Genomic DNA, 25,596 nt, shown 5'->3' with positions numbered 1-25,596 from the left:
CTGCCTGCTCTCAAACTATCGATATGTCTACTTGTTCACATGCTACGGATAGAGTTCCAATTAGTATGTGCCCCAAATTTGTTTTGAAAAGTATGAATGGAAGAGTGCCTACTAATTCTCATGTTCAGTACCAGATTACCAAATAGGCAACGAAGGCACCGGCCTATGGACCTCACTCCTTTTAGGGGCTCTGCGATAACAGATCAAAATAATATAGATTTGCTCTATAACAATCAAGCTTTCTTAAATTGTTTCCAAAAGATAGAAAAAATGAATCAACTCAAAGAAACGAATACTTTACATTAAAGACTCTATAGAGAAAATACTGTATTAATGTAAAGTACCCATTAACAACTTAAAGTACATAAACTATAGGCATTAGATTCACATAGCAGTTTGCCTGTTAAAAGCTCCCCTTCTGTCAGCTGTCAGTTTGTAAAACAACTTGGTGCAAACTACGTATGTGTAATCTCTAGTTTTTTGTAATAATTTGGATTTAATTAAATTGTTGGCTGGTAACATTGAAAACGTATTTGCGAGGAGGAGGACCCCGAAATTTCGACTGGTTAGGGGCCTCCACAGGGTTTAATCTGGCACTGCCCATTTTAAGTATACGTTCTGTGGAAGTGGAGAGCCACCATTGATATATAATTCATGACTGTTGCACACCTATACTCGAACCATAAAGTCTTAGAATGGAAGATTTCCTGCCACAGCCAACATAGGTAACTAAATTGAGCACAAAAGAGAAAAACAATACCCACATAATAAAGAGACCTGCAGAGTTAATCAGCAGCATATCACACACTCTAAAAATGTGTGTTTATCTCCCTTCCTCACCCGTCTCACCACCAAGAGGTGTGTCACAAAGTGCAATAACTGCACCTTGGTGATCATCACGCACAACAAGGAAACATTTCCAATGTAAACTCAAACCAAAACATCACTTTCAACCACACACCCACGCAATGTAGCTTGCTATACTTGTGGATAAGCGACTCAACACTCCTCTGACCCCCCCTCCCGCACACACACACACACACACACACACACACACACACAAAGGGGTAGTGCAATACAGCAGGCCAACAATCATGGTTTAATGCAGAATACACAGCCTTTATATTTGTACAATCAAGAAAGGCTGCAGGTGGGACTTACGAGGGTTTTATCTCTCAGAAGTCTTTTATCAGGAGGACCAAGAAGAGACAATGGGAGGAATAAATTGTTATTTGAAATGTGGCAAGTGGTTGGCTCTGGGAATAACAGATTGAGGCCGATTACAAGGAGACACCATAAATCTACTTTAAAGAGGATCAGCGAGCTCTATTTACAACCAGCAGAGGCATATGTGAATCATACTTTATGGTGAGGGACATTACGATTCTTAATAGAGAGAGGAACAGTATTCCTCATGAGACATCAACCTTTACAAACCCAGACCATAACATATGTAATTTGTTTATCTCTCCCTCAAACTTCTTAAATGGTAGCCAGACTAAATTTTTTCATAGCTCCTGCTTTGTGCTGATTGCCTAGCAACTAGGGCGTTTTGTTTTACAAGCCTTCTGGTGGAGCTTTATATTGAGGATGTTTACTTTTGGCACCAAGCAGGTGAGCTGCACATGTGGGTGCTCTACTGCTCTAGTGGATGCCCCGTCTCACTGGGGGCACTCAACACTATTTCACTAGGATCTTGTGGAAACTGGTGCACCAGGAGCATGCTGCTGTCCCACTTATTGCACAGTCCTAGCTCTTCAAGTAGCCTGGCACATCTTTTCTAGTGCTGCTCGGGGCAGCCAGCTTCATCTGTCTAACTTGCCTGCTCTAGTGATTGAGGTGTTAAGAAAAGGTGGACCAACCTCCTAAGGACTCACAAATAAAGGACCATGCGCTTAAGCCTGCAGAGGAACTATTTCCTTCTGTGCGCTTTGGACGGTGAACAGAGAACTTTTTTTTCTCCTCATCAACAGGGGGTATCTGAAAAAATAATTACTGAAGGCAATCAACATTTAATTAGGACACTCAAAGTTCATTATTGAGAATTTTTTTATATCATATCGAAAAGAGCTTTCCAAAAACACTTGCAATTCAAAATTCAAATATTGAGCTTGGGCCAATAGAAAGTAGTGATATACTCTGTGTCCAGAGTATCGCAGAAGCAATAAAGTACCTCTAAGGAGCGCTGAAAAATGTCTTCTCTGAATGTTGTTGGGCCTCTTTCAAAGAAGAGGATGGTGGGCATTTAGCAGCTATATAGGAGGGCCCATTCCCTTTGGGGGTTATAGGTGAAAGAATCACATCGCCAAAGTAGGTGGAACAATGAAAAAGAGCACACTGTCTGAAGTGTTTTGCATGATTTACAACGGAACCTTTCTAGCTGTATACTCCGTATCCATGTGACATAATCGCTAGAACTGAATGTAATGAAAGCTTAGTTTAGAATGTGGGAATTCACAGGTACACACAGAGGAATAAAGACATGGGATTTACAGCTACGTGTGTGGCCTAGTTATTCAGTGGGTACCAGGCTGGGTAAAACGCTACAACTGGTGATGAAATAGGAGAGTAGTAACCGGAAGGAGAAAGGGCTCTCCTAGAGAGTTTGTCTTGCTCCAAGCATACTGTGAAGGGTGGCATATGAGGATTCAAATCGCAACTCCAGCCGGCGTGAAACGTGTGAGTGTAAAGACCGCTTCACGGAAAAGTCTACGCATTGCTGGTCAAAAACCTACAACCAAGATCCAACAAAAAGGTACCATGCTTTCACGCATAATAGTTATTCAGTATACCGAGTGTTAACGCTGAAGGCGGATTCAACCAGGGATACAAAGCGCAGATAAAGACAGTTATCAGATGCCAAATAACGCTGCAAGGCAGAGATCAACCAGGTGCAAAACAATATAAATTGAGGTGGAGCAAGAATAAAATAGATGACTTACAGAGTCCGATAAGCAGAGTCATCACACACCCCAGAGAAGTGCACTGGGTTGTGCTAAAGAAGCGGTACATATTTACAGTAGCCAGAGACTTGGTAAAAGGCTGTTTGACCGATGGAGCCAATGAAGGTCAACCCAAGGCTGGCCCATCACAAGGCCAGGGCCAGAGGATGAACGGAACTGATCCTGATTCCCAGTCAGAGAGGGCAGCCGATGTCAGTAAATTCCACACTGGTCTAAATGCTTTTCTCAGACCACCAACACCATTTGACACTGCCAAAAAGCAAAACATTGGTGGTAGATGGGGAGACATTTGAAGATGTCATAAATGCACTTGATGAGACAGATAACAGGAAGATAACGGGACGATTATCAAATATCTAAAAAGTCTTGCTGGTGATGGTGTAAAAGAAGTCCTGAAGAAAATGCCAAAAACTGATGAAGTCACATACCGTCAAATGCGTTAAATCTCAAGTTTCATCCAGCAGTAAATATTGATTATGAACCATATGTTTTCAGTCAAGATCGTTAAAGAGTTGGCGAAACAATTGATGAATTTCTGGGAAGACTCGACACACTCATCCAACATTGTTCAATTAATTTAATGATGAAAAAGCCACGCAGCTTGAAGTGATCAATGGATGCTTGTCGGTTCATTCAGATGACGAAAGCTAAGATAAACTTTTAGTCTGGAGCAAGTGTTGTTGACTGCCAGAGCTGAGGAACGTACTGAGAGACCAGCTGCCGACATGGAGGCCGGAGGTGCCCAGAGCAAGTCAATCATGAATGTGAAAGGTAACTGAAAACGAAAGACTGAAGGACAAAAAGTAATGTCTACATGCAAAAAGAAGTTGTGTTTCAGGTGTGGATTTGCGTTTCCACATGATGGAAAGTGTTCCCCCCCCATTGGTCAGATATGCAAAGCCTGTGGTAAAGAGAATCATTTTGTGACCATGTGCAGAACGAAGAAAAAAGTAAGTGCGTCTCGGCGCAAAGGAATGACCACCAGAACTTTCCAGGAGCCACGTTTGACGCAAGCCCACAAGGCCAAGAGGCGACATCACTTGAGGCAAATAGATACTAAACAAAGTCAATCGTCATTTGAATCATAGTCAAACAGTTCTTTAGCTTCAATAATAGGGTGAAAGTGAATGAAGTGATTGTGTAATGTCAATGCTTACCTCAGAAAAATGTGCACGTTGGACTGGCCGCCTCGGAGGTGAAAAGCCAGTCAAAGAAAAGTCAACATGTCAAAGCAACAAAATCATATAAACATTGTTCAAAGATTGCATTGGAAAAGAATAGATAATCAATAGCTTTCATTATTGATAGTGGTGCCCGATAAATATAATGCCTGAAGAAATGTACAATGACCTGTCTCTGTTACTGCAGCTTATGCCGTCAAAGACCAAAGTGTATGCTTGGGCTGCATCGATGCCCAGGAAGAGTCGAGAGCGAGAGTGAAACATAAGAAAACAAAAGTACAAGCACTGATCCATGTACTTCAAGGTGCAGCGGCAAGTACCTGCTTTCTCAGTTTCAACACGGCTGCTAACATGGAACTGATTTCAGTAAATTACAACATGAATGATCATCACCAAAGAGTAAGTCAATTCCCTTCCTTGTTTCATGGTTTAGGAAAGTTAAGGACTATAAAAGTAAAGATGTCCATTCTGTTGCTCACAGACATAGATGAGTTGCTTTCCATTTACAAGAAGCTGTTGAAAAAGAACTTGAATCATTACTTAGGCATGACATTACTGAACTTTCCACTGGTCCAGCGCCATGGGTTTCTCCCACAGCAGTGTTGCCTAAAAAGGACCAGGAAGGAGCTGTGGGCACCTGCGTTGACATGTGGCAGGCGAACAAAGAGATTGAACGAGAATGACATCCAGGGCTGCACACGGTTGACATCATAGCGCACTTGAACGGTGCCAAAATGTTCTCTCAACTTGATTTGAATAAAGGTTATCCTTAGCTAGAACTAGAAGAACGATGAAGATATATTACAACCTTTGCTACACATGTTGGTCTGTTTAGGTACAAGAGACTTAGGCGGTCATTACAACCCTGGCGGTCGGTGTTAAAGCAGCGGTAAGACCGCCAACAGGCCAGTGTTAAAAAAATTGGAATTACGACTGTGGCGGAAACCGCCAACAAAGACAGCCACTTTAACACATCGACTGCTACGGCGGTACAGACAAACAGCTTGGCGGTCACCGCCAACAGACAGGCGGAGGACAAAGTACCGCCCACAGTATCACAACCTACCAATCCGCCACCTTTTCCGGGGCGGATTCACTGCGGATAAAAACACGGCGGAAACAGGACTTCGAAGGGAAAACGCTCACCTCTACACACCCCACGAGGAACAAGGACACCATGGAGCCGGAACTCCAAATTCTCCCTGCGATAGTCTTCCTGCTCCTCTACCAGGAGCACGAACGGCAGCGGCGACGACCACGGTGAGTACTGCACCTACGACAGAGGGGAGGGAATAAACAGGGACACACACATGCAACACCCCCACCCCCACCCTCACCCACTACAACACACACACTAATACATATTTATACATGATAGTTACACCCCCCAACCCCCGAAAGAATGCAAAGACAAAAGGAAATGAGTGTAACCATTGTAATATATTGAAATCAAGAAAGCAAATATATATATATATATATATATATATATATATATATATATATATATATATATATATATACACACACACCATAAACAAACTATACACCAAGCTTAGTAGTCCAGGTAGTGCTCCAATGAAGTCCGTGGAACACTGGGCCCACACGGTATGGGCGAGGCCCACACAAGATCTCCGACCATGACGGAGAGAACACTGCAGGGGCATCAGAGAGCAAGAAAACAGGCACCTCAGGGGTGTGGGGAAGGGTGGCACCTCAGCTGGTTGAGTACACGACGCCAAATCCACGAGAGGGCCACATGCCCACTGTTCCATCCTGGGGAGGGCAAAGCCACAGTCTCTCAAGTCTCTACAGTGGGTGGGTTGCCCACTGTTCAATCCTGGGGAGTGCAAAGCCACAGTCTCTCAAGTCTCTACAGTGGGTGGGTTCCCCACTGTTTAATCCTGGGGAGTGCAAAGCCACAGTCTCTCAAGTCTCTACAGTGGGTGGGTTGCCCACTGTACAAACCTGGGGAGTGCAAAGCCACAGTCTCTCAAGTGGATGACAGTCTCCACTGGTTATGGAGGGGGCATGGTGCCCAGAGTGCTTCATCCTGCTGAGGACAGAGGTAGTGGATGTATCTCTCCACTGGTTCTGGAGGGGGCATGGTGCCCAGAGTGCTTCATCCTGCTGAGGACAGAAGCCGTGGATGTATCTCTCCACTGGTTCTGGATGGGGCATGGTGCCCAAAGTGCTTCATCCTGCTAAGGACAGAGGTAGTGGATGTATCTCTCCACTGGTTCTGGAGGGGGCATGGTACTTAGAGTGCTTCATCCTGCTTCTGACGGACTCAGTAGCGTCAGTGCCCTTGGCGCTCATGGGCCAGCGGTGCTTGAGGCGGCGGTGCCCTGTTCAGCGGTGCTTGAGGCAGCGGTGCCCTGTTCAGCGGTGCTTGGAGCGGCGTTGCCCTGTTCAGCGGTGCTTGGAGCGGCGGTGCCCTGTTCAGCGGTGCTTGAGGAGGCGGTGCCCTGTTCAGCAGTGCTTGGAGCGGCGTTGCCCTGTTCAGCAGTGCTTGAGGCGACGGTGCCCTGTTCAGCGGTGCTTGAGGCGGCGGGCTCCTTTGCAGTGACTCAACTGCTCTCTGTCCCAGCGGGGCTTGTGCTGACGGTCCTCTCTGTCCCAGCGGGGCTTGTGCTGGCGGTCCTCTCTAGCCCAGCGGGGCTTGTGCTGGCGGTCCTCTCTGTCCCAGCGGGGCTTGTGCTGCCGGTCCTCTCTAGCCCAGCGGGGCTTGTGCTGGCGGTCCTCTCTAGCCCAGCGGGGCTTGTGCTGGCTGTCCTCTCTGTCCCAGCGGGGATGATGGCTGTGGCCTCCTGTGCAGCGGGGATGATGGCGGTGGCCTCCTGGGCAGCGGGGATGATGGCGGTGGCATCCTGGGCAGTGGGGATGATGGCCGTGGCCTCCTCCGCCGTGCTGCTCTTCCCAGACTTTCCTGGTTTCTTGTGGCCCTTCCCCACCTTGGAAGGAGTCGCAGCTGACTCCACACTCCCACCGGGACCCCTGGGAGCGGCTTTGGTGGCTGGAGTCTTCCCCCTCTCCTGCCGAGCACTGGCCAACTTTTGATGCTTCACAGGTGGGGGACTGTCCGTGCTGTGGCTCCGTGCCACACTGGCTGCCCTGGTGGCCGGTGCACTCCAGATTCCGGTGACTACAGGCACCACTAGTCCCGGAGATGTTGTGGCTGAGGTGTTAGTTCGGGTCCTAGGAGACGGACGGGGTGGGGGAGGTGTAGGAAAGAGGTCAAGATTGGACAGGAAAAGTTGTTTTGGAGACACTGGGACGGGTAGCTGGAGGGGGTTTGGGAGTGGAGGAAGAGGTTGTGGTTGTAGGAGGTGTTCGTTTGATGACTTTGGGTGAAGGTGCATGGGCTTTAGGCTGTCGTGAGGTGGATGGCTGTTGGGTGGGTGTGTGCCTACGTTTGTGTATCTTGGGAGGTGGCGTCACAGACACACTGGGAGAGGACACAGGGGACCTGTGAATGGTAGTGGGGGTGGTGACTGCACGTGAGAGGGGTGTGGTGGTGGGTGTGCTGGTGATGGCAGTAGTGGCTGTAGATGTAGTGCATGCAGGTGTGAGTGTAGACGAGACTGGGAGGGAGGAGGGAAACGAGGAGGGGGACACAGTGGAGGCAGTGGATGTTGGTGTGTCTGCATGTGTCTGATGCTTGCGTGAGTGACTGTGGGATGTGTGGTGCTTATGTTTGCCAGAGCTTCCCTTGTGTGTTGATGTGTGTGCATGCTGGTCTGTGGGTGTGCTTGGGATAGGCTGGGGTACAGGGAATTGGATCTGGGTGGAGGAAGTTGGAGGGGGGAGGCTAGAGACAGGGACAATGGCTGCCATCAGTGCTGAGGCCAGAGTCTGAAAAGCTTGCTGAAGGGCCGCCTGACCAGAATGAATGCCCTCCAGGAATGCATTTGTTTGTTGCAACTGCCTTTCTACACCCTGGATGGCATTCAAAATGGTAGACTGCCCAACAGTGAGGGACCTGAGGAGGTCAATGGCCTCCTCACTGAGGGCAGCAGGGGTGACTGGGGCAGGGCCTGAGGTGCCTGGGGAGAAGGTGATGCCCACCCTCCTGGGTGAGCGGGCACGGGGCAAAGGCTGAGGGGCTTCTGGGAGGGCGGTGCTGGTAGGCGGGTGGCGGCTGTACCTGTAGATGCGGGGGCAGGGATGTTGCCGCCACCACAAGGGAGCTCTCATCAGAGGACAAGTCCATGTCGCTGGTGTCAGCTCCTGTCCCCGCCATGGAGCTCCCGTTGCTAATACACACAAGAACAGGGAGACCACAAAAAGGGGGGGACGACAGAAGAAAGACATGTTGTGTGCATGCATTACCGCTACCGTTGGTGGACACGACAGACACAGAAGCCCCCTGCACTACACTGCGCTCTTGGACTCCACTGTTCAATCCCTGGGAAATGGCCTCCTATTAATCTGTGGACGACATCTGCACACATGGATGACACAGGGGCATGACTAGGTGTACTTGGCACTCTACAGAGGTGGGGTGGGGTGCCACATGGCCTGCCTTACGGAGGGACCTTGCCTACTAAACTCGCCCTTGCCTAGGGAAACCCACAGCCCACCTCCCCCACCCAGACCCCTCCACTGCGCGCTAAATCAGCAGGATGAGAGTGCACTTACTCCCTTGTGGCTGCTGTGATGCCCTCAAGCGCCCATCCAACTCTGGGTACGCCACGGCCAGGATCCTGAACATCAGGGGGGTCATGGTGAACGGGCACCCCTCCCACGTTGGGAGGCCATCCCTAGCTGAGCCTCCGCCGTCTTCTTGCTCCAGTGGCAAATGTCCTCCCATCTTTTCCGGCAGTTGGTGCTCCGTCTGTGGTAGACCCCCAGGGTCCGGACGTCCTTGGCGATGGCACGCCAAATATCTTTTTTCTGGTAGGCACTGACCTACATGAATTGTACATGGGGAAGAGAAACTTATTACCAACTGCACCGTCACAGTCATTGGCCCCGATCCCTACCCTTGCCATGTGGCACATGCACTGACCGTTGTTTCATGCACGCCGCACTCTCCCCCCTTCCTTCTTACATCCACCCCTCTCCACACAGGCATAGCCCATACAGCATGCTCCCAGTGTACTTACCTGTTTGTCTGGAGGACCGTAGAGTAGCGTGTACTGGGGGAGGACCCCGTCCACGAGTTTCTCCAACTCCTCCGATTTGAAAGCAGGGGCCCTTTCCCCAGACACTCGAGCCATTGTCTCTTCCAGAGCAAGGTCACAGCATCACTTGCAGTGTAGGTCCTCTCCTGTCGAAGATCAGGTATTGAGTGATTGAACAGATAGAACATGGCGGTCACGTCCGCGGCGGTGCGTACAGTCACCACCGGCGTACATCGTCATTGGCTCATGGGACCCATAGGGTCCAATGTTAACCAGTGCAGCATTGCGCCGCGGCCTTCGACCGCCTACCGCGATGGTGTACAACGCCAGCGCAGTTACCTCACATCCCATTGTCCCACTTTAGAGGTCAGGCAGCCACCATTTCAGGGGCCCACATGGCTTCATTTTTAACTGCGTCACACATACCTAGGCCTAGACTCAACACACATACAGGCCACTTTTTGGATTATGATTCGTGTTCTGTGTAAGCTGTGGGTACGTACCTCTGAGTTGGTTGGCTCGCTGTTGTCCTTCATAGGCACCGTCCGCTGGGACATGTGAGGAGATGGTGGCATCCTCCGGTGTACCGACCGCTGGTGGACCTGTCGACAATGGAGGAAAGACATGTGATCATCATACAGGCTTGACCGTGCCACACTCCATGAACTGTGTACCCAGTTGGAGCCAGACCTGATGTCAGCTATCCGCCATGCCACAGGAATCCCCCCTCAAGTGCAGGTGCGTTCAGTGCTCCATTTCCTTGTAAGTGGGTCATTTCAAACAACAGTGGCCATAGCATCAGGGATGTCCCAGCCTATGTTTTCCAACGTATTGTCCAGAGTGTAGTCTGCCCTGCTGAAACACATGCGGAGCTACATCGTTTTCCCTCAGGTGGAGAATTTGCCTACAGTGAAAGGAGACTTCTATGCCCTGGGACATATCCCCAACATCATAGGTGCTATTGATGGGACCCATGTGGCTTTGGTCCCCCCCGCAGGAGTGAACATGTGTATAGAAACCGGAAGAGTTATCATTCGATGAATGTACAGATGGTATGTTTGGCCCACCAGTACATCTCCCATGTTAATGCCAAGTTCCCTGGGTCAGTGCATGACGCCTACATCCTGCGGAATAGCAGCATCCCTTATGTGATGGGTCAACTCCAGAGGCACCGTGTGTGGCTATTAGGTGAGCACCTGGAAGCAAGACAGTGGGAATGGTTGTCTGGGTCTGGGGTTATCCCTACAGGTTAGTGTGTGTCTAACAGTTGTCCCTCGCCATTTGCAGGTGACTCTGGTTACCCCAACCTGTCATGGCTACTGACCCCAGTGAGGAATCCCAGGACAAGGGCAGAGGAACGCTACAATGAGGCCCATGGGTGAACACAGCGGATAATCGAGCGGGCCTTCGGCCTCCTGAAGGCCAGGTTCAGGTGCCTCCATATGACAGGTGGATCCCTAATCTACTCACCAAATAAGGTGTGTCAGATCATCGTGGCCTGCTGTATGCTTCACAACTTAGCTTTGCAACGACAGGAGCCTTTTCTGCACGAGGATGGTCCAGATGGCGGTGTTGTTGCAGCTGTGGACAGTGAAGACGAGGAAACAGAAGAAGAAGACATGGACAACAGGGACTCAGTGATCCAGCAATATTTCCAGTGAGACACAGGTAAGAATACAAACCTGCCTACTACATATAATGTAACACTACTACCTTTCTACTGTCTGTCGTTTTCACCCAGTGTATGGTCACTGAGTTGTCACTTTCCCTTACGATTTCACAGATGTGGGTCCCACAGTGTGACATCTGCTTTGATTCCTCATGAACTAGAGCTGTGTGACATAGGTATGTTGACATTACAAATGAAAGAGCTTTTTGACACTGTAATTGCTAATACACTATTCCGAAATCACAGACTGACTCCAGATTGTTTTGTGCTTCAAGGTGTTTATTTAAGTGCAAAATATGGGACGGGGTAGCAAAATGGTGAGGGGTGATGGTGGAGGAATGTCCATGGCAGAGTCCAGTCTATTAGTCTCACAGGTGCATTGCCCAAATGGGCATAGGAAGTGGAGCTGGGGCAGTTTAATGATGGACAGGGTGACAAAGTGGGACAGAAGGATGACATTCAGGGTGGTCTCATTTCTTGGCGGGATCTTGGCATCGTTCTCTGTCTTTGTCCTGGATTTCAGGGACCGTTTGCGGGGTGGTTCTCCCTCTGCGGGGGTGGGGTGCTGGTGTGGTGGTCCTGTGGCAGTGCCTCCTGTCCACTAGCGCTGGCGGAGGTGGTGGGCAGTTCATCGTCCAGGCTAGTGTTAGGGGCCCCTTGTTGTGCCACAGTGTCCCTCCTGGTGTTGAGTACTTCCTTCAGCACCCCTACGATGGTGCCCAGGGTGTAATTGATGGCTCTGAGTTCCTCCCTGAACCCTAAATACTGTTCCTCCTGCAGGCACTGGGTCTCCTGAAACTTGGCCAGTACTGTTGACATCGTCTCCTGGGAGTGGTGGTAGGCTCTTATGATGTTGGAGAGGGCCTCGTGGAGAGTGGGTTCCCTTGGCCTGTCCTCCCTCTGTCACACAGCAGCCCTCCCAGTTCCCCTGTGTTCCTGGGCCTCCGTCCCCTGGACCGTGTGCCCACTGCCACTGCCCCCAGGTCCCTGTTGCTGTTGGGGTGGTGGGTTAGCCTGGGTTCCCTGTAGTGGTGGACACACTGCTGATTGATTTGTCCTGGGGACGGAGGTATGGGCTCGCTGGGTGGGTGCTGGGCTGGTGTTTCCAGAGGGTGGAAGCTCTGTAGTGGCCTGTGACTGTGTGATGGGAACAGACTGTCCCAAGGTCCCCGATGGGCCGGGCTGGTCATCTAGATCCAGTTGGACAGAGGTGCTGTCATGACCGTGGGCCTCTTCTGTTGGTGGTGTGGACATGTGTGGACCCTCCTGTCCGGTGACGTTGGGTAGGGGTCCTGCAGGGGTATAAAAGGATGTTTATTACATCTGTGTGTGCCATGGTGTGCAATGGGTGGGTGACCGTGTACCCCAGTGCTTGCATTCCTGTGTGGGACCTTGTATGATGATGGTTAAGGGGGGTGTATGAGTATGTGCAGTGGGCATGCTTTAGTGATGGGTGTCCATGCTTTGTTGTTGCATGCAGGGCTTGGTGTTGGGATGTGTGGGTTGTGATAGTGGAACATTTGTGAGAAGTAGGAGTGATGGGGGTGAGGGTGGGGGTATGTGATGGCATGCAGGTAGGATGGGGGGATGTAATATTTAAGATTTGCCTTACCAGAGTCCATTCCTCCATCTAGTCCTGTGAGGCCCTCAGGATGCAGAATCGCCAAGACCTGCTCCTCCCATGTTGTTAGTTGTGGGGGAGGAGATGGGGGTCCGCTGCCAGTCCGCTGAACCGCAAGGTGGTGTCTTGAGACCAAGGAACGCACCCCCCGTAAGTCGTTCCACCTCTTCCTGATGTCATCCCTATTTCTTGGGTGCTGTCCCACTGCGTTTACCCTGTCCACAATTCTTCGTCATAGCTCCATCTTCCTTGCAATGGAGGTGTGCTGCACCTGTGATCCGAGTAGATGTGGCTTTGCCCGGACGATTTCCTCCACCATGACCCTGAGCTCCTCCTCCGAGAACCTGGGGTGTCTTTGCCGTGCCATGGGGTGGTGTGGGTGATGTGAGGGGTGGTGTGTGTGGTGATAAGTGTGCTGATATGTAGTGGGGTGTTGTGTGAGGTGCGTGGAAGTTATGTGGGAGATGGTGTTGTGTGCCTGTGGATGCTAGTATTGTTGATGGTGGTGTCTCTCTCTGTGCTTCTTTCTCAATTGTGGTCGTAGGGGTTTGTGGGTGATGTAGGTGTGTGTTTTATATTGTATTGGGTGTGTGGGAGTGGTGTGTTTATGTGTATCAGGTGTGTGTATTTCAAATTGTCCAATGTGGCTGTGATTTGTATGTGTGTGTGTATTTTGAGCGCGGCGGTGTGTACCGCTGTAGGAAAGTACCGTCTTGCCTGGCATGTTACCCCCATATTTCACTGTATATATGTTGTTTTAGTTGTATGTGTCACTGGGACCCTGCCAGCCAGGGCCCCAGTGCTCATAAGTGTGCCCTGTATGTGTTACCTGTGTTATGACTAACTGTCTCACTGAGGCTCTGCTATCCAGAACCTCAGTGGTTATGCTCTCTCATTTCTTTCCAAATTGTCACTAACAGGCTAGTGACCAATTTCACCAATTTACATTGGCATACTGGAACACCCTTATAATTCCCTAGTATATGGTACTGAGGTACCCGGGGTATTGGGGTTCCAGGAGATCCCTATGGGCTGCAGCATTTCTTTTGCCACCCATAGGGAGCTCTGGCAATTCTTACACAGGCCTGCCACTGCAGCCTGAGTGAAATAACATCCATGTTATTTCACAGCCATTTACCACTGCACTTAAGTAACTTATAAGTCACCTATATGTCTAACCTTTACCTGGTAAAGGTTGGGTGCTAAGTTACTTAGTGTGTGGGCACCCTGGCACTAGCCAAGGTGCCCCCACATTGTTCAGGGCAAATTCCCCGGACTTTGTGAGTGCAGGGACACCATTACACGCGTGCACTATGCATATGTCACGACATATGTATAGCGTCACAATGGTAACTCCGAACATGGCCATGTAACATGTCTAAGATCATGGAATTGTCAACCCAATGCCATTCTGGCATTGGGGAGACAATTCCATGATCCCCGAGTCTCTAGCTCAGACCCGGGTACTGCCAAACTACCTTTCCCGGGGTTTCACTGCAGCTGCTGCTGCTGCCAACCCCTCAGACAGGTTTCTGCCCTCCTGGGGTCCAGCCAGGCTTGGCCCAGGAAGGCAGAACAAAGGACTTTCTCAGAGAGAGGGTGTTACACCCTCTCCCTTTGGAAAAGGGTGTTAGGGCTGGGGAGGAGTAGCCTCCCCCAGTCTCTGGAAATGCTTTCATGGGCACAGATGGTGCCCATTTCTGCATAAGCCAGCCTACACCGGTTCAGGGATCCCCCAGCCCTGCTCTGGCGCGAAACTGGACAAAGGAAAGGGGAGTGACCACTCCCCTGACCTGCACCTCCCCTGGGAGGTGCCCAGAGCTCCTCCAGTGTGCTCCAGACCTCTGCCATCTTGGAAACAGAGGTGCTGCTGGCACACTGGACTGCTCTGAGTGGCCAGGGCCAGCAGGTCAGAGACTCCTTCTGATAGGCTCCTCCAGGTGTTGCTAGCCTATCCTCTCTCCTAAGTAGCCAAACCTCCTTTTCTGGCTATTTAGGGTCTCTGCTTTGGGGAATTCTTTAGATAACGAATGCAAGAGCTCATCAGAGTTCCTCTGCATCTCTCTCTTCACCTTCTGCCAAGGAATCGACTGCTGACCGCACTGGAAGCCTGCAAAACTGCAACAAAGTAGCAAAGACGACTACTGTGACCTTGTAACGCTGATCCTGCCGCCTTCTCGACTGTTTTCCTGGTGGTGCATGCTGTGGGGATAGTCTGCCTCCTTTCTGCACTAGAAGCTCCGAAGAAATCTCCTGTGGGTCGACGGAATCTTCCCCCTGCAACCGCAGGCACCAAAGAACTGCATCACCGGTCCTCTGGGTCTCCTCTCAGCACGACGAGCGAGGTCCCTTGAACTCAGCAACTCTGTCCAAGTGACTCCCACAGTCCAGTGACTCTTCAGTCCATGTTTGGTGGAGGTAAGTCCTTGCCTCCCCACGCTAGACTGCATTGCTGGGTACCGCGTGATTTGCAGCTGCTCCGGCTCCTGTGCACTCTTCCAGGATTTCCTTTGTGCACAGCCAAGCCTGGGTCCCCGACACTCTAACCTGCAGTGCACGACCTCCTGAGTTGTCCTCCGGCGTCGTGGGATCTTCCTTTGTGACTTCGGGTGAGCTTCGGTTCACTCCACTTTGTAGTGCCTGTTTCGGCACTTCTGCGGGTGCTGCTTGATTCTGAGTGGGCTCTTTGTCTTGCTGGACGCCCCCTCTGTCTCCTCACGCAATTAGCGACATCCTGGTCCCTCCTGGGCCACAGCAGCATCCAAAAACCCTAACCGCGACCCTTGCAGCTAGCAAGGCTTGTTTGCGGTCTTTCTGCATGGAAACACCTCTGCAAGCTTCTTCACGACGTGGGACATCCATCCTCCAAAGGGGAAGTTTCTAGCCCTTGTCGTTCTTGCAGAATCCACAGCTTCTACTATCCAGTGGCAGCTTCTTTGCACCCACAGCTGGCATTTCCTGGGCATCTGCCCACTCCCGACTTGATCGTGACTCTTGGACTTAGTCCCCTTGTTCCACAGGTACTCTCGTCAGGAAATCCATCGTTGTTGCATTGCTGGTGTTGGTCTTCCTTGCAGAATTCCTCTATCACGACTTCTGTGATCTTTGGGGAACTTAGGTGCACTTTGCACCCACTTTTCAGGGTCTTGGGGTGGGCTATTTTTCTAACCCCCACTGTTTTCTTACAGTTCCAGCGACCCTCTACAAGGTCACATAGGTTTGGGGTCCATTTGTGGTTCGCATTCCACTTCTAGAGTATATGGTTTGTGTTGCCCCTATCCCTATGTGCCCCCATTGCATTCTATTGTGACTATACATTGTTTGCACTGTTTTCTGTTGCTATTACTGCATATTTTGGCATTGTGTACATATATCTTGTGTATATTTGCTATCCTCATACTGAGGGTACTCACTGAGATACTTTTGGCATATTGTCATAAAAATAAAGTACCTTTATTTTTAGTATATCTGTGTATTGTGTTTTCTTATGATAGTGTGCATATGACACTAGTGGTACTGTAGGAGCTTCACTCGTCTCCTAGTTCAGCCTAAGCTGCTCTGCTAAGCTACCTTTTCTATCAGCCTAAGCTGCTAGACACCCCTCTACACTAATAAGGGATACCTGGACCTGGTGCAAGGTGTAAGTACCCCTTGGTACCCACTACAAGCGAGGCCAGCCTCCTACAACCACCAATGGAATACCGCAGTTGAAAGACCGCCGCGTGGATTCGTGGGTCGTGATTGTGGGGGCGTATTTCTGTTGGCGTGACGGTGGAGGATTTGTTTTTGCCAGTTTATCACTGACCTTTGGTGTAGCGGACTTGTGTGGGTGTCTAAATATTGGCGGATTCCGTGCTGTGTGTCATAATGGGTGTGGCGGATTTCCGCCGGACGCGGCAGTGTGTTGGCAGTCTTCTGCACGGTGGAAAGCGGCTTTTACCGCCAATGTTGTAATGACCGCCTTAGTTGGGTGTGTCATTGGCTGCAGAACTTTTCCAAGACGACATACGGCACATCATACAACCTGCTGTGAATACATTTAACTATAGTGATAAAAATACTGTTTTTTGGAGCTACACAGAAGGAGCAGAATAGAGCCCTCACGCAAGTATGTCAATTACTCAATGATGCAGGTTTAACAATAATTGCAGACAAGTGTGAGTTCAGCAAGACAAAGCTGAAGTTCTTTGGCCATATATTTTCAGATGGGGCATGATCCGGCAAAAGTACAAGCTTTAACACATGCTGAACCCTAACAAGATGTTTCCATGCTATTCACTTATATTTATTGGAATGGCCACCTACTGTTCACAATACATAAACAACTTTGCCACTGTCAGTGCTCCATTACAAGAGTTAAAGTAAAATATTTCTTTTAATTGGTCTCGAGAATTTGAAAAGAGTTTCAAGACCATCAAATGCCATAAAAAATGGTACAGAAACAAAATGGGGAACTTCAATCTAAAGCTCAATACAGGGATTGTGGTTGATGCTACCTCTGTTTGGTTGTTTGGTAAGGTGCTATACTTGCACAGCATAGTGAACACCCATATGAAAGACGTTTGTCTCAAACAGAACATGCTTACAGTCTGAGAAAGAAAGTTTGGCTGTACTAGGGGCTTGTGAACATTTCCATGTATTCCTGTACAGGCGCCTTTTACTCTGATAACTGATCATCTGGCTTTGCTGACCATCTTTGGCAATCTAAGGCCAAGATGCCTCCTCTAACTGAATGATGGGAACTACAACTGCAAGAGTGTAATTATACATTTGTGCATCAACCATGAAGGGATCAAAATCCTGCTGACTACTTTCCAAGAGTGCCTATTTAAGGTCACAGTACTCCAGCTAAAACGGCTGAGGCCTTCATCGATAGCTCATAATGTCATTGCTATGAATTATAGTAGTGACCTTCTAAAGTTAAAAGACATAATTACACATCAGGCTACCTCTCGATAATGATGGTGAATATCAAACATACAAGAATGTTAAAGATTAAGGGGGTCATTCTGACCCTGGCGGCCGGTGGCCGCCAGGGCCACCGACCACGGGAGCACCGCCAACAGGCTGGCGGTGCTCCCACGAGCATTCTGACCGCGGCAGGTTCAGCCGCGGTCAGAAGCGGAAAGTCAGCGGTCTCCCGCCGACTTTCCGCTGCTCGGGGGAATCCTCCATGGCTGCGGAGCGCGCTCCGCAGCCATGGGGATTCTGACACCCCCTACCGCCATCCTGTTCCTGGCGGGTCTCCCGCCAGGAACAGGATGGCGGTAGGGGGTGCCGCGGGGCCCCTGGGGGCCCCTGCAGTGCCTATGCCCATGGCATGGGCACTGCAGGGGCCCCCGTAAGAGGGCCCCGCAAAGTATTTCAGTGTCTGCCATGCAGACACTGAAATACGCGACGGGTGCAACTGCACCCGTCGCACCCCTGCAACTACGCCGGCTCAATTCTGAGCCGGCGTCCTCGTTGCAGGGGCATTTCCTCTGGGCCGGCGGGCGCTCTTTTGGAGAGCGCCCGCCGGCCCAGAGGAAATGTTAGAATGGCCGCCGCGGTCTTGTGACCGCGGTGCGGTCATTTGGCGGCGGAACCTTGGCGGACGGCCTCCGCCGTCCGCCAAGGTTAGAATGAGGCCCTAAATGTTAATAACTCAGGAAGGAATTATAGTGTGAGGATCCTGATTCCAGAGAGTCTACGAGAAAAGGTGATAGAAGTGGCTCACAAATGAAATTGTGGCATTGTTGCTACAAAGAGAGCTCTCGGAGACCGAGTTTGGTTTCCATACTTAGATGAAAGAGTTGAGAAGGAACTCAAGGCCTGTCACACATACAACTGCCTGTCAACCAAAATTTCTCAACATACTCTGAACATGTCAAAACTCCCTGAACAGGCCTTAGAGAGAATAACCATCAATTTATTTGGTCTACTTGACATTGGGCATCATTTCATGGTGAGTCTACATGAATAGTCATGTTTTCCTTTGATGGAAGATCACTCCTCAACGACACCTGAGGGAGTAATTGAAAAAATTAATGGCATCTTTACGACAAAGGGCTTACCAGCAATTGTGAAGTCTGACAATGGTCTACCCTTCAATAGGAAAGAATTTAAATAATTTCTGGATCAATTGCACATAAAGCATCAAAAGTTCACACCATTATGGGCACAGCCCAATGGACTTGTTGAGCGTTTTATGAGTGTGCTAAAGAAAGCTGTGCAGCGTGTAACTCTTGAGAAGGTCAGTCTAAAAACAGTACAGTACTCTGTTTTACAAGCTTATCGTTTGACACCCCACTCAACCACAGATGAAAGTCCTGAAACTTTGATGTTCAAGAAAGCAATGGCAACCAAGTTACCTCAATAGAGCACAGAAAGAGATAGTAATGAAAACCTGATTCGTATAAGGGTCTTGGGGCCAGATGTAGGTAGTTTTGAATACTCGCAGTTTCCTAATTGCAAATTCATATGCAGAATGGTGTCTCTGACACCTTCTGCGGAATCGCCAGGGGGTTGCAAAGACCCACCTCATTAATATTAATGAGGTGGGTCGCAATTTGCGAGCCCCTTGCGATTCCCTGCACTCACAGGGATGGTGGCCTGCTGGAGACAGTAAAACGAGTTGCAATACAAAAGAAAAAATGAAACCATTTGGTTTCATTTTTTCAGAGTAGGCAGTGGTCCTGTTAGCACCCACTTGACATGGGTGCTAACTGCGAATTGCTTTGTGACCGCGTTCGCAGTCACAAAGCAATTCTGCATTGCGGTGCGAATCGCAAATAGGAAGGGAACACCCCTTCCTATCTGCGAGTCGCATTCCCATTTTGCGAGTCGGTACCGACTTGCAAAATGGGAATGTGCATCGCGATGGCCGTTTTGCATGCCGCAAACTGCGAATTTTGCGGTTTGCGGCATGCAAAACGGTTTGTACATCTGTCCGTCGGTTCCCAAACAGAAAATTAAAGTGAATGCAGACAAGAGGTGACATGCAGAAGACCTCTCATTCCGAAAAGATTTGGCGATGGCTCAACACTTACAGAAGAGAAAATCTGATGCTCCTTACGATGCTAAACCTTTTCAAGTAGTGTCTACCAAAGAACACATGGAGACTGCCCATCGACATGGGAAGTCTCTTACCAGAGACTCTTCTCACCTCAGGCCTGTATTTCATTGGTCTTCAACTCGATGGTTTGGAATGCTCAATGACTGTTGCGGATTCTTTACCATCATTGGCAATCCCCGATATTGAAGACAACTTTTAACAGCTTCCAGTAACCAGATCAGGTCAACAAATCAAAGCGCCGAGAAGATTAACTGAAGAGATATAGTTGTACATGTTTATATATATGTGGATATTTGTGTCTGTCTCATGATTTTCTAAAAAAAATCATTTTTTTATTTAACAAAGGGGGAATGTAGTGTCTTGCATGATTTAGAATAGTACCTTTCTTGCTCCCCGAGGACTCTGTATCAATGTGACAGAATTGGAAAAACAGAACGCAGTTAAAGCTTGGTTTACAATGTGGGAGTTCACAGGTACACGCAGAGGAATAAAGATGTGTGATTTCCAGCTCCGTGTGTGGCCTAGTTATTCAGTGGGCACCAGGCTGAGGAAAACAGTACACTCAATGGTAATGCCTGCCCACCGCCAACAGAAAAATAACTCATTGATCAGTAAAACGAAAATCATTATATAAGGAATAAATTATGCCCTGCAGTACATTATAAGGATATTGCAGGTGACAGAAGAGTTCCATAACTACATGAAGTAATAAGGTCAAAGGCCCAGCACACTTATAAGGTTATGGATCTCTGAGGTGACTTGCAATATTCCTTATTACTTAGGCCAAGACGTACTTTATCCCATATAACACATGTTCACATCATCACCTTTCCGACAAGCTGCTTAAAGCCTTGGTGCATAGGTCTTTTATATGAATGAGCCCGCATGTTTACAAACATAAAGAATAAAAATAAAACCTCTAGTGCGAAATTAAACACATCAAAAACCAGTTAGATATATGTTGCAAACAGATATAAGAAACAGTTTAATTCAAGTCGGTTTAAAAAAAAAAAAACTGCATAGCTCTCTACCCGTGCAAAAACTTAACATTCTCTCGCTTATCACTGTAAGCTGTTAAAATACAGAGGAGGAAAGAAAAGCAATGTTTCCTTTTCACTGCTTTAAACAGCTAGTCAGTGACCTGACCTGCCTTTCATATCAGCGGCTGGCTCTGGCAGCAGGCACTGTGACGTCAGGACTCCACTGTAATAACTTATAATGGTTGAGTTCTGATGTCTTTTTCTTTATAATCAGTGATAAAATGCATGACAAGTCGCTGATAATGAGTTATGTTTAGACAGGGATTACAGAATCCCATGTATTATATGGTTATTTGAAAGACTATAAAAAGGGTGGGGGTACGTGTAGAAAGGAGATGGTAGGGTTCGTGGCAGGCAGGGGAAGCAAGTGCAATGTGGTTGTTACTCTCATGATTTAAATGCACCCACTAACAGAACCTACACAGACACTGGTCAGAGGCTAGCAGTGGCTGATAAACTCTAGATCACCCATGCAATCAGCAGAGCATGTAGGCTGCAGCGTAAACCACCTGTGTTTCATGGGAAATCCCCATGCAGATGCGAAGTTGAGCGCGGTTGCACTGCGCCAGGTAGAAAAAAACGTGTTTGTTAAAGGAATTATAAATGATAAAAGGTTGAAAGCAACTGTAATACTAATTATAAGCAGACCGAATGAACAGACTAGCGAAGACAGTCTTTCTGCACAGTGAGTCCATTCTATTGGTAGTCTGTGTGTATGCACCTGTTTTTTTTTTTTTTTTAAATCGCCAATACGTATACAGCTGCGCTATTCGTCTGTTGTGCCAAATCCATTAGTAACAGACACATCCCTCTATTAATTTAAATTTAGCTTCTGAACAAAGAAGCAGGTGTTACCTCCTCTTTCAGTTTTTTGACCATATCGATCACCTGCCATTTTACATTGTCTTCTGTGTGGCACTTATCCAAGTAATGCGTCACTAGAGGCGTAAGAGTCTCTTTGCACCTAATTCAGCTCCTATGTTGACATATCCTGGTTTTCACATGTTGGGTTGTCTACCCTATGTAAACTACAGGGGCATACTATACCATGTTTGAAGAATTTCAGTTTGTAGATACCCCCTCTCGATCAGTTTTTTTCATTAGGATATGTGCTTCTGCAATATAATCAATTTTTTGAGTGCAATTATATCTAAATCAGAGGAAGTATTTAAATGGTTATCCATCTTTTAATGCTCTTGTGTGGAAACTGATTTTAATAAGGTGTTTCTGTTTGCAAGTTTGCGATATAAACTGGTAATAAGTCTGACAGAGTTGTGTTTCATAATATCTAGGAAGGGTATTTGGTCACTACTAGCAGTACATATGGATTTTAAAGTTTGGACAGTATTCAGATATTATACAAATGACAAAACCCTAATCTAGTATCTCTTCTAACAACTCTAGAATCTCTTGGAGTCAATGGAATCAGCACCCTGACTATCCCATTGCTGTACAGCATTCTTTAAATAATCCAGAATAGTAACTTTCTTAAAGTCAGAGAACATAACTCCACTGATCAACGCTCGTTCCGTCCACAAGCACGCCGTTGAACTTTGGGACCTCCTGGACTCCACAGCCCCGGACGTCGCCTTCATCACGGAGACATGGATGAACGCCTCCTCTGCTCCAGACATCGCTACCGCCATCCCCGAAGGCTACAAGATCTCCAGAAAAGACCGCACCAACCAAGTAGGAGGAGGTGTCGCCATCATCTTCAAAGACTCCATCAGCGTCACCACCTCCACCGAAGACCCCCCCCTCGCCGCTGAACACCTGCATTTTCAGATTCGCACCGACCCAAGGACCACCCTCAGAGGATCCCTCGTCTACCGTCCTCCCGGACCTCGCGCCTCTTTCAGCGACGCCATCGCCGACTTCATCTCCCCGCACGCCCTCGCCTCACCGGACTACATCCTCCTAGGCGACCTCAACTTCCATCTGGAACAAAACAACGACCCCAACACCACCACCCTGCTCGACAACCTCGCCAACCTCGGCCTCAAACAACTGGTGAACACCGCCACCCACATCGCCGGACACACGCTCGACCCTATCTTCTCCGCCAGCAAACACGTCTTCTTCAGCCACACCTCTGCCCTACACTGGACCGACCACAGCTGCGTCCACTTCACATTCCGACGCGAGACCTCCCACCTCCGCACTCAACCCATCCCTCATCGACAGTGGAACAAGATCCCTGAAGAGCAACTCTTCTCCGCTCTCGCCGCCAACCAACCCACCCTCACCACCGACCCCAACGACGCAGCTCTCAACCTCACAAACTGGATCTCCAACTGCGCTGACAACCTTGCTCCCCTCAAACGCACGCATCGACAGACCAACACCAAAAAACCTCTCTGGTTCTCTGACACCCTCAAAGAATCAAAGAAAACTTGTCGTGCCCTTGAGAAGGCCTGGCGCAAGGACCACACCGCTGACAACATGACCGCCCTCAAGAACGCTACACGCGAACACCACCACCTGATCCGCACTGCCAAAAGGAACTTTTTCACCGACAGACTAGACAAAAACAGCCACAACAGCAGAGAACTCTTCAGCATCGTCAAAGAGTTCTCCAACCCCAGCGCCAGCGCCAACGCCGTCACGCCCTCACAGGATTTGTGCGAATCCCTCGCCACTTTCTTCCATCGCAAGATCAGCGACCTCCACGACAGCTTCGGACACCAGACCCAACCATACACCACTGAACCCGCTTCCCCGGACATCACCCTCAACAACTGGACCCACATCAACACGGAAGAAACCAAATCCATCATGAACTCTATCCACTCCGGCGCCCCTTCGGACCCCTGCCCGCACTTCATCTTTAACAAAGCCGACGACATCATCGCCCCGCACCTCCAGACCGTCATCAACTCTTCTTTTTCTTCTGCTACCTTCCCCGAATGCTGGAAGCACGCTGAAGTCAACGCCCTACTAAAGAAACCTACGGCTGACCCAAGCGACCTGAAAAACTTCCGCCCCATCTCTCTTCTACCTTTCCCAGCCAAGGTAATAGAAAAGACCGTCAACAAACAGCTGACCACCTTCCTGGAAGACAACAACCTGCTCGACCCTTCACAAACCGGATTCCGAACCAACCACAGCACGGAAACCGCCCTCATCTCAGTCACAGACGACATCAGAACCCTGATGGACAACGGTGAAACAGTCGCCCTCATTCTCCTCGACCTCTCGGCTGCCTTTGACACCGTCTGTCACCGCACCCTAATCACCCGCCTACGCTCCACCGGGATCCAAGGCCAGGCCCTGGACTGGATCGCCTCCTTCCTCGCTAACCGCTCCCAAAGAGTTTACCTCCCTCCGTTTCGCTCAGAACCCACCAAGATCATCTGCGGCGTACCTCAAGGCTCATCGCTCAGCCCGACACTCTTCAATGTCTACATGAGCCCCCTCGCCGACATCATACGCAAGCACGACATCATCATCACCTCCTACGCCGACGACACCCAACTTGTACTCTCCCTCACCAAGGACCCCGCCAGCGCCAAGACCAACCTACAAGAGGGTATGAAGGACGTCGCAGATTGGATGAGGCTCAGCCGCCTAAAGCTGAACTCTGAAAAAACGGAAGTCCTCATCCTCGGCAACACCCCGTCCGCCTGGGACGACTCCTGGTGGCCCACGGCCCTCGGCACCGCACCGACCCCCGCAGATCACGCCCGCAACCTCGGCTTCATCTTGGACCCTCTTCTCACCATGACCAAGCAAGTCAACGCCGTGTCCTCCGCCTGCTTCCTCACTCTCCGCATGCTCCGTAAGATCTTCCGCTGGATCCCCGCCGACACCAGAAAAACCGTGACCCACGCCCTCGTCACAAGCCGCCTGGACTACGGCAACACCCTCTACGCCGGGACCACAGCCAAACTCCAAAACCGCCTGCAACGCCTCGGCCCGCCTCATCCTCGACGTACCCCGCAACAGCCACATCTCCGCACACCTGAGACACCTGCATTGGCTCCCAGTCAGCAAAAGGATCACCTTCCGTCTTCTCACCCACGCACACAAAGCCCTCCACAACAAGGGACCGGAATACCTCAACAGACGCCTCAGCTTCTACGTCCCCACCCGCCCCCTCCGCTCCGCTGGCCTCGCACTTGCTGCCGTCCCTCGCACCCGCCGCTCCACGGCGGGTGGGAGATCTTTCTCCTTCCTGGCGGCCAAGACCTGGAACTCCCTCCCCACCAGCCTCAGGACCACCCAGGACCACTCCGCTTTCCGGAGACTCCTAAAGACTTGGCTGTTCGAGCAGCGATAACCCCCCCTTTCCCCCCTAGCGCCTTGAGACCCGCACGGGTGAGTAGCGCGCTTTATAAATGTTAATGATTTGATTTGATTTGACTAAGACATTCTCTGCATACACGGACCTTACCTAACTTCAAAGACATAAGTCTGCCCTCTTGTTAAGACTTGAAACATCCCCTAATTTAGTTAAGTGGGAATTACAGCTATGCACAGTAGAAATTCACAATCCTGTTCCCTTTCTCTAGCAGACTAATCTTAATTTCTCTGAAAGTAGCTATTGTTTCACTGGAGTCTTTGATCTGTCAGGTAGTGAGCATAGTAATTAACTCCATTTAGCCAGGCTGTTCAAATGGCAATGTTCTGGAGGATGCAGCTCATTAGGAAAGTCACGTGCCATGCCAAAGACAAAAAACAGAGGTCCAACAGTGAAACAAGCCTTGGCAAAGCCAATGGGCCAGGCTTTTAAATGCACTGTCAAGCCAGACGTAAAAATCCATGTGTACATTATTGACTACCCTCCTCTCATTTGTACTGTTGCCAGAGAAAAATGTCATAAATCATCTAATTATATCTAATTATCTACAAAATGTTAATAGCAATTCAACAGCAAATGATAGCATCTGAATCTTAAAGCTCAGGCAGCAGGATAAATAAACACAATTATCACAACTGTGTCGAG

General features: G+C 49.3%; 1 protein-coding gene and 1 long non-coding RNA gene across 3 annotated transcripts in view; one reads left to right on the top strand and one right to left on the bottom strand.

Annotated features, from left to right (window-relative positions):
• Positions 1–25,596, bottom strand: part of LOC138261617 (arf-GAP with GTPase, ANK repeat and PH domain-containing protein 3-like) — a 2,246,054-nt gene that overhangs the window by 1,535,293 nt on the left and 685,165 nt on the right. The gene's annotated exons all lie outside the window — the stretch shown is intronic.
• The window catches only part of LOC138261618 (uncharacterized), a 286,479-nt gene that overhangs the window by 135,210 nt on the left and 125,673 nt on the right, over positions 1–25,596 (top strand). The window lies entirely within an intron of this gene.

Source organism: Pleurodeles waltl, chromosome 10 (genome assembly GCF_031143425.1).
Source record: "Pleurodeles waltl isolate 20211129_DDA chromosome 10, aPleWal1.hap1.20221129, whole genome shotgun sequence".
In the NCBI taxonomy this organism is placed as follows: Eukaryota; Metazoa; Chordata; class Amphibia; order Caudata; family Salamandridae; genus Pleurodeles; species Pleurodeles waltl.
This window is presented reverse-complemented; position numbering and strand designations above follow the sequence as displayed.